The 10,091-nt window shown below is 44.0% G+C and overlaps 1 long non-coding RNA gene across 14 annotated transcripts in view; it reads right to left on the bottom strand.

Moving 5' to 3' along the window:
• LOC110930653 overlaps positions 1–10,091 on the bottom strand; it is a 34,266-nt gene that overhangs the window by 6,764 nt on the left and 17,411 nt on the right. For all 14 annotated transcript variants that reach the window (XR_004888911.1, XR_004888917.1, XR_004888918.1 and 11 more), the window contains one exon: positions 97–148. This is a non-coding gene — a long non-coding RNA (uncharacterized LOC110930653). The remainder of the gene's footprint in view (positions 1–96; positions 149–10,091) is intronic.

Genomic DNA, 10,091 nt, shown 5'->3' with positions numbered 1-10,091 from the left:
TTGTGTAAGTTATTAATGATATTGGAAAGATAGGAAAGCAATAATTGATTGCAACATAAAAGCTGAAAGAAGCATATAAAAAGTGTCCACAATTACCGACGCGCAAAACGTATGAAAACTGAACTAGGCCCAATCAACTTTGTTCTTTCTGCGCCACAAAAAATATAATCCCATCATGCACACGAATTCACAAGAGTAAAAAGAAAATCGAAGGAAAAAGAGAATAGTGGGAACGAATTAATAGATGTGTGGTGGCAATTTATGAGCAAGCACGACGATCCAGTCACCTCCAATTACAAAAAAAAAAAAAAACATGTAGTGGTAGTATATCTTTTAGTCATCCCAGCAAAAGAGAATAAAAATCTATAATTATAGAAGATAGAAAAGCAGCAAAGAATCATGCAACTAATGGTCCAACAAAGAAATGAGGCTCCCAAAGATCTATGCACAAGAGATCAAGATAAAGAAAATATAACCAAGGATGAACCAGGAAAAAAAAACAAATAATGCTAAGGAGGGAAAACCAGCAGATGGTAAACAAGACACCAGAACCGGTGTTTACCGAATCAACCTGTAAACAGAACATGGTGGTCTTACTTCAAGAATCTAAAATCGATGCTGATTATCATAGAAACTGAAAGCAAAGAAAAGAAGTTCTCGAAGAACACTGCATGATACTAAACAAACAAGGGTCCAGCCATCCGTGTTTATTCTGCAGAATCTGTATCCAGAACCTATAGCACCATCTTTTATTAAGCCCACTAAGACACCCAGTTTCAAGGGGAACAAAAAGGTCATAGTTTACAAAGTGAATAATATTTAAACCAATGTACAACAGTTATGTGTGAGACGAAAGAACTGGCACAGCCCACTTAAGCAAGTTTTTTAAAAAGGAAACAGAGAGAATGACCACATATCTACAAAAAAATGCATGGCTGTTACAAGCCGCAATACACACAATGAAAATCTGAACTTACAGAACCATGGACCAAAGTAGCAGATATGGTACACTGAGAACAAGACCCAGTAGAGAGAATCAGAGAAGACTGAAGACAAATCAGTAGAACATAACCTTGTTGTCCAATATTCTATCTGGTTTTACAAGCAACAAAAGAAATGAGCCTACACTCCTATCCACACTTGCTAAGTAAGAGACTAATAAAAAAAATATGTTAAAAGCAAATCTTAAAAGATATTACTGAAGCTTGCAGTGATGAGCGATGAAGCCATTGAGTGTTTGTGTGACACTCGAGGTTTTTCCGAACGATCACCTTGTAATATTTTGTGTATATGATTATTATTAAATGAAAACGTGATCCTTTGTGCATTTTATGTGTTGTATGTATTATATATGTAGTATAGATATATAATAGAGCCGAGACCACGACCCGAGACCATGACTCGCAACCGGGCGGTTGCGAGTGGGCCACTCGGTCTCGAGTGGGCCGTTGAGCCGAAACCGGTTTGGGCCGAAACCCCCAAGCCCAACCCGAAACATCCCCTTGTATATATATCCCACCTTTCCCCACTTCTTCCATTTTTACACACACAAACACTCCTCAAACTCTCTCAACTAGAAACCCTCAACAACACACCCCAATCTCTTCCTATTTTCGGTTCAAGCAAAGATCCCGGACAAGAAACTCGGTCAAGACTATCACTCGGACATTCCATCTTCTCGGTTCTCTTTTCTTTGTTTTCGGCCCCTCCTTTCATAACCGGTTAGTGCTATCTTTTGTGTTATCTTTTGTGTATAAGATTTATGTGGGATAAATGAACTAGAAATGTTTGGTTAGTAGTTTTTGGTATGACTTTTAGGTTGATTTGTAAAAGTTTGACACTATGTGGTTACATGTTTAGAAATGGTAGTGTAGGAATGTTCATACCAACCAAAACTATGTTCAAGATTATAAAGTGAATGCTTCATTGTTCTTGCAAAAATGATGTTGTTAAATATGAGATTTCGGATATATAATGCATGATTTCTTATTTTGCATCATGATCTTGTTGTAAATATGTAAATTTTGGTTCATAAATGTGTGATTTGTTATGGTGAAAACCCTAGAAAAATATGAAGATAGGATGAACTTGTTTGAATATGACTTGAAGATGTAAAAATGGCAAAGTTTGATCTATCTTTACTAGTATTCAGCTTTGGCAAAGTGTTAGTGAAACCTTATTGGTAGTTTCCTAAAATGGGCCTGAATTCTTGGTACAAAATGGACTGATGCATCTGCATCATCACGTGTACATGAAAGTGACAGATTACGACTCGCAACGACAGCATTCCGACTCGAAACCACGCAGTTGCGACTCGCAACCATAGCATGACAAGTCGAAACCTCGAGATTGCGACTCGAGACCACGCCGATTGCGACTCGCAACCAAAACGTGATGACTCGAGACCACGGTTGCGACTCGCAACCACAGCATGACAAGCCGAGACCACCTGGTTGCGACTCGAGACCAGCTGGTTGCGAGTGGGCTGTCCATTTTGGTTATTGGGCCATTCTGTGTTTAACTTGGGCTACTGTTGACTGGATTATGTGTTGCTGTTGACTGTTTAATTTCTTAGGCCGGCCCAGTAACCCACTGTTTACTTATATGCTTGATACGTGCTAGTTATGTGTAAGCTTTTACGTGAATGCTTGTACACCGAACCTGACCTATACCGGTAACCATGTTAGGACGTGGTGACCAACGTGATTGACAAGTAACCTAAACCTACCGAGCAACCCAAGGTGAGTTCACAACTTAAAAGCATGCGTCCCGGTGGTTTGGGACACGAGACTAACAACCCTATCCCCTGGTAAAAGGGGATACCATTTACATACCTTCCCTAGTCATTGGGAACAAAACTTACTTTTCCTTCCCGGGTATTGGGAAACCTTTTGGTTAATTACTGTTTATACGGATTGCAACTAACGGCACTAAACGAAACTCTATCACTCAAGTCCCTACTACAAATACCGATTAGTCGCCGGGTTAGGCGAGCGGGTTATTAGTTGATAGCGCTATTTAGGTGTTTACCAGCCTCACACCGTGCCCTGGTTTGGGACGGGCGTGAACTAATGTACTCAGAAATCCGTCAATGATGATAGAACATTGACATCGGGGCATCCTGCGGATACGCAACGGTTACCTAGTGTTCGGTATTGGAAAAACAGTTTAGTCGCTAACTTTTGGGGTAGCTCCCCAGGGCATGTATAAACGGATAAATTAACCGGTGAAACAAAGTTTTTGGTAATTAAAACTGGACAACTAGTGAACTCACTCAGCATTATTGTTGACCCCTTACTGCATGCTTTGCAGGTAACCAGTGACGAAGGAGCTTGCAGCTTGGGAACGTGTAGTGTCTGTTCACCCTTGTTTTGGGTGTTACCATATTTTGAAACATGAACTTTGTTTTAACCTACCGTACTTATGCTTCCGCTACTTAATACTGTTTTGGAACTTAAAACTTTAAAACTCTGAACTTAATATTTGCTAAGCTTATGAATAGTAAGTATTACTTTTGTTATCAACTTAAGTATTCGGTATAATTGGTGGCTGGATCCTGGTCGGTCACGCCCCCGAAGCGGGTGTTATCCGCGGGTGGATTTTGGGGGTGTGACAGATTGGTATCAGAGCCATTGGTTATAGTGAACTTGGTTTTAAAAAAAAAAAAAGGGGAAAATCTTTTTGGAGAAAACCAGACTATAACCCGTGACTCGTAACGACACTACACTCCAAGTGCAAGGCTCGACACTTTTGACCTCATAGCTCGGACCAGTGTTTACTTGTTTGCTTTATGTTTCCTGTTATGCTATACGTACTAGTGTGCCTAAACTAGATAGATACACCTCTCTCTCCTATCTCATTCTCGCTACCTTACGGCATCACACTCATACTGTGTTTTCTGGTTATGAAGACAATGAGTGGACGCGGAAGAGGAAACATTAACATGACGCAGGCTCAGTTCACTAACCTGCTCAACACAGTGGCTGCGGCTTTTGCAGCTCACCCTTTAGGTAAGCTCGTTGTTTTAGGATGTTTAGGTCCTACCGCCACATCGACTTTTCGCCTCTAAACCTATACGTTTCGCTTCTCACCCTATAGGTCAGCATGCACCTGCGCAACCACCAGTGTGTACTTTCAAAACTTTCATGGATTGCAAGCCTCTCCCTTTCAACGGCACTGAGGGTGCCATAGGTCTTCTGCATTGGATTGAGAAAATTGAAGCTGTTTTTGCTGTTTGCGAGTGTCCCCCTGCGAACTGGGTGAAGTTTGCTACTGCTACGCTTGAAGGAAGCGCGCTTTCTTGGTGGAAGGCGCAGATTCAGATGTTTGGTTTGGAAACTGCAAATGCTACGGCATGGGAGGATTTCAAGGATATGATTAAGGACGAATACTGTCACCGGGATGACATCCACAAGCTTGAGAATGAGTACTATGAACTCAAGATGGTTGGGTCGGAAATTGAAACATACACCAAGCTGTCAAATGACTACGCTGCTCTTTGCCCAAACATGTCTCGACCAATGTACCGAAGGATCGAACTGTATATCAAAGGTTTGGCTCCAGAGATTCGAAGCCATGTCACTTCAGCCAACCACACTACCATTCAGCCGATCGTTCGACTTGCTCACAAACTCACTGATCAGGCCGTAGAGGAGGGCAGGTTGCCCAAAAGGATCAGTGCTACTGTCGGAACTTCTAGTGACAGCAAGCGTAAGTGGGAAGGAAGTCAAAGCAAGGATGCTAACCCCACTCAGGCCCCAGCGCAACAAAGGAAAACCGAAAACAACAAGGGCGCTCAACAACAGGGTGGCTATCGTGGAAACCACCCCAAGTGCAACAAGTGCAATCGACATCACAGCGGGCAGTGTGTGAAGGGCCAGTGTCAGCGATGTAACAAAATGGGGCATGAGGCCAAGGATTGCAGAAGTCAGTTCCCAGCTAGACAGAACCAGCAGCAACCCCAACAGCAACAGCAGCAGGGAAACAACCGGGCATGTTTTAAGTGTGGAGCTGAGGGGCACTTTAAGAAGGATTGCCCTGAACTGAATCAGAATCGCAACAATAATCAGGGAGCTGGGAACAACAATCAGAACAACAATGCTGGGAATGGTGCTAGAGGAAGAGCTTTCGTGATTGGAGCTGGTGAAGCAAGGAATGACCCCAATGTCGTGGCGGGTAAGTTCCTACTCGATGATCGTTATGTTTCTGTGTTATTTGATTCCGGTGCCGATGCTAGTTATGTATCCCTACGTATTAGTAAGAAGCTTAAGCGTCCGCTTTCGTTACTAAGTTCTCCTCATATCGTCGAGTTAGCTAATGGAAGAAACATCGAAGCCTCACATGTTGTCAAAGGCTGCAAACTAGAGTTGTCTGGTCAGACATTTAGTATCGATCTTTTCCCTGTTACTCTTGGAAGCTTCGACGTCGTTATTGGTATGGATTGGTTATCCAAGCATCGCGCTGAGATCCTCTGTCAAGAGAAAGCAGTTCGTATTCCTCGCCGTTCTGGCAAACCCCTCATTGTACAAGGTGGCAAGGGTGGAGAAATCTCCGGCATTATCTCGTTCTTGAAGGCCCAGAAGTGTTTACGGAAAGGGCACACCGCTATCTTGGCACTTGTTACCAACACGCAGGAAAAGGAAAAGAGGATTGAAGACTTTCCAGTAGTACGCGACTATCCCGAGGTATTTCCTGAGGAATTACCTGGACTCCCTCCCCATCGTCAGGTCGAATTCCAAATCGAGCTAGCTCCCGGAGCAGCGCCTATAGCTCGTGCGCCTTATCGACTAGCCCCCGCAGAATTGAAGGAACTCTCGACGCAACTACAAGAACTATTGGATAAAGGATTTATCCGCCCTAGTTCATCACCCTGGGGAGCACCGGTACTCTTTGTTAAGAAGAAGGATGGCACGTTCCGAATGTGCATAGACTATCGTGAGTTGAACAAGGTTACCATCAAGAATCGTTACCCTCTCCCTCGAATCGACGATTTGTTTGATCAACTGCAAGGATCGAGCTACTACTCTAAGATTGACCTGCGATCAGGCTACCATCAGTTAAGGGTCCGTAACGAAGACATCTCCAAAACTGCATTCAGAACTCGTTATGGTCATTATGAATTCCTCGTTATGCCCTTCGGAATGACCAACGCCCCTGCAGTGTTCATGGATCTTATGAACCGAGTATGCAAACCCTACCTCGACAAGTTCGTGATTGTGTTTATAGACGACATCTTGATCTACTCGAAAAGTCAGGAAGAGCATGAACAACACCTACGCCTTATCCTCGAACTCCTTCGCAATGAGCAACTGTATGCCAAGTTCTCGAAATGCGACTTCTGGCTTCGAGAAGTTCATTTCCTTGGGCACGTGGTTAACAAGGATGGAATCCACGTCGACCCAGCTAAGATCGACTCTATAAAGAATTGGCCTACCCCTAAGACTCCCACTGAAGTTCGCCAATTCTTAGGATTGGCAGGTTACTACCGCAGATTTATTCAGGGATTCTCTAAGATTGCACAACCTCTCACGACACTCACTCAGAAAGGCGTCACCTACAAGTGGAATGAAGCACAGGAATCTGCTTTTCAGAGGCTTAAGGATAACCTCTGCAGTGCTCCAATTCTCTCGTTACCTGAAGGAACGGACGACTTTGTGGTTTACTGTGATGCGTCTATTCATGGGCTCGGTTGCGTGTTGATGCAACGCGAGAAAGTTATTGCTTACGCCTCTCGACAACTTAAGACACATGAAAGGAACTACACAACACACGACTTGGAACTGGGAGCAGTGATATTTGCGCTTAAGATATGGAGACATTACCTGTACGGTACCAAGTGCACCATTTACACCGATCACAGGAGTCTCGAGCATATCTTTAAGCAGAAGGAATTAAACATGCGTCAACGTAGATGGGTCGAACTCCTGAATGATTATGAATGCGCCATCAAGTACCATCCGGGCAAGGCCAATGTTGTGGCTGACGCCCTCAGCCGGAAAGACACAGTACCAAAGCGCGTGCGAGCATTACAACTTACCATCCAGTCTAGTCTCCCTACTCAGATTCGAAATGCTCAGGTTGAAGCTCTGAAACCGGAAAACATCAGGGCTGAGTCCCTGCGAGGATCGAGACAGCAGCTAGAACAGAAAGAGGACGGCGCCTACTATGTGGCAGGGCGCATTTGGGTCCCACTTTACGGAGATCTACGAGAGCTTGTGATGGACGAAGCCCATAAGTCCCGTTATTCAGTACATCCTGGTGCAGATAAGATGTACCACGACTTGAAAACCACATACTGGTGGCCTGGCATGAAAGCCCACATAGCAGCCTATGTTGGCAAATGTTTGACCTGTGCAAGAGTCAAGATCGAGTATCAGAAACCAGCAGGCCTACTACAGCAACCCGAAATCCCGAAATGGAAATGGGAACAGATTTCCATGGATTTTGTTACAGGGCTACCTAGATCTCAACGCGGGAATGATACTATTTGGGTGATAGTAGATCGTTTGACTAAGTCTGCACACTTTCTGGCCATTATGGAAACAGACAAGTTTTCTACCTTGGCAGAAATCTATTTAAAGGAAGTAGTCTCCAGGCACGGGGTGCCAACTTCTATTATTTCTGACCGAGACGCTCGTTTTACTTCCGAGTTGTGGCAAGCTATGCACAAATCCTTTGGCTCACGTTTGGACATGAGCACCGCTTATCATCCGCAAACGGATGGGCAGTCTGAACGCACCATCCAAACCCTGGAAGACATGCTTAGAGCATGTGTGATCGATTTTGGCAAGAACTGGGAGAAGCATCTGCCGCTGGTGGAATTCTCCTACAACAACAGCTATCACACTAGCATTCAGGCGGCACCTTTTGAGGCATTGTACGGTCGTAAATGCCGATCACCTCTTTGCTGGGCAGAAATAGGTGACAGTCAGCTCACGGGCCCAGAACTAGTGGTAGATACAACGGAAAAGATTTCCCAGATCAGGCAACGCATGGCGGCAGCTCGTGACCGTCAGAAAAGCTACGCTGACAAGCGTAAGAGACCATTAGAATTCCAGGTCGGGGACCGGGTTCTACTTAAAGTCTCACCCTGGAAGGGTGTGGTTCGTTTTGGTAAACGAGGCAAGCTGAATCCACGGTATGTTGGACCATTCGAAATTACCGAGAAAATCGGTAAGGTTGCTTATAGATTAAACCTGCCTGCAGAGCTGAGTGCAGTGCACAACGTTTTTCACGTATCTAACCTGAAGAAGTGTTTGTCGGATGAAACACTTGTGATTCCTTTTAAGGAACTGACGATTGACGAACAGCTACACTTTACTGAGGAACCGATTGAGATCACGGATCGAGAAATCAAAACCCTCAAACGTAGCCAGATACCCCTTGTGCGAGTTCGTTGGAACTCACGGCGCGGCCCAGAGTTTACCTGGGAGCGGGAGGACCAGATGAAGTCTAAGTATCCCCAGCTGTTCCCAAACGAAAACCCCAGCACTGAATCTACAACCGAATTTCGGGACGAAATTCCAAACTAACGGGGGGATGATGTGACACCCCGTTAAAACACACTAGCTTGGCAGTGGCTGCTTCAACTTTCGGGACGAAAGTTCTTAAAACTTGGGGATAATGTGACACTCGAGGTTTTTCCGAACGATCACCTTGTAATATTTTGTGTATATGATTATTATTAAATGAAAACGTGATCCTTTGTGCATTTTATGTGTTGTATGTATTATATATGTAGTATAGATATATAATAGAGCCGAGACCACGACCCGAGACCATGACTCGCAACCGGGCGGTTGCGAGTGGGCCACTCGGTCTCGAGTGGGCCGTTGAGCCGAAACCGGTTTGGGCCGAAACCCCCAAGCCCAACCCGAAACATCCCCTTGTATATATATCCCACCTTTCCCCACTTCTTCCATTTTTACACACACAAACACTCCTCAAACTCTCTCAACTAGAAACCCTCAACAACACACCCCAATCTCTTCCTATTTTCGGTTCAAGCAAAGATCCCGGACAAGAAACTCGGTCAAGACTATCACTCGGACATTCCATCTTCTCGGTTCTCTTTTCTTTGTTTTCGGCCCCTCCTTTCATAACCGGTTAGTGCTATCTTTTGTGTTATCTTTTGTGTATAAGATTTATGTGGGATAAATGAACTAGAAATGTTTGGTTAGTAGTTTTTGGTATGACTTTTAGGTTGATTTGTAAAAGTTTGACACTATGTGGTTACATGTTTAGAAATGGTAGTGTAGGAATGTTCATACCAACCAAAACTATGTTCAAGATTATAAAGTGAATGCTTCATTGTTCTTGCAAAAATGATGTTGTTAAATATGAGATTTCGGATATATAATGCATGATTTCTTATTTTGCATCATGATCTTGTTGTAAATATGTAAATTTTGGTTCATAAATGTGTGATTTGTTATGGTGAAAACCCTAGAAAAATATGAAGATAGGATGAACTTGTTTGAATATGACTTGAAGATGTAAAAATGGCAAAGTTTGATCTATCTTTACTAGTATTCAGCTTTGGCAAAGTGTTAGTGAAACCTTATTGGTAGTTTCCTAAAATGGGCCTGAATTCTTGGTACAAAATGGACTGATGCATCTGCATCATCACGTGTACATGAAAGTGACAGATTACGACTCGCAACGACAGCATTCCGACTCGAAACCACGCAGTTGCGACTCGCAACCATAGCATGACAAGTCGAAACCTCGAGATTGCGACTCGAGACCACGCCGATTGCGACTCGCAACCAAAACGTGATGACTCGAGACCACGGTTGCGACTCGCAACCACAGCATGACAAGCCGAGACCACCTGGTTGCGACTCGAGACCAGCTGGTTGCGAGTGGGCTGTCCATTTTGGTTATTGGGCCATTCTGTGTTTAACTTGGGCTACTGTTGACTGGATTATGTGTTGCTGTTGACTGTTTAATTTCTTAGGCCGGCCCAGTAACCCACTGTTTACTTATATGCTTGATACGTGCTAGTTATGTGTAAGCTTTTACGTGAATGCTTGTACACCGAACCTGACCTATACCGGTAACCATGTTAGGACGTGGTGACCAACGTGATT

Source organism: Helianthus annuus, chromosome 3, assembly GCF_002127325.2.
Source record: "Helianthus annuus cultivar XRQ/B chromosome 3, HanXRQr2.0-SUNRISE, whole genome shotgun sequence".
NCBI classification, from domain to species: domain Eukaryota; kingdom Viridiplantae; phylum Streptophyta; class Magnoliopsida; order Asterales; family Asteraceae; genus Helianthus; species Helianthus annuus.
This window is presented reverse-complemented; position numbering and strand designations above follow the sequence as displayed.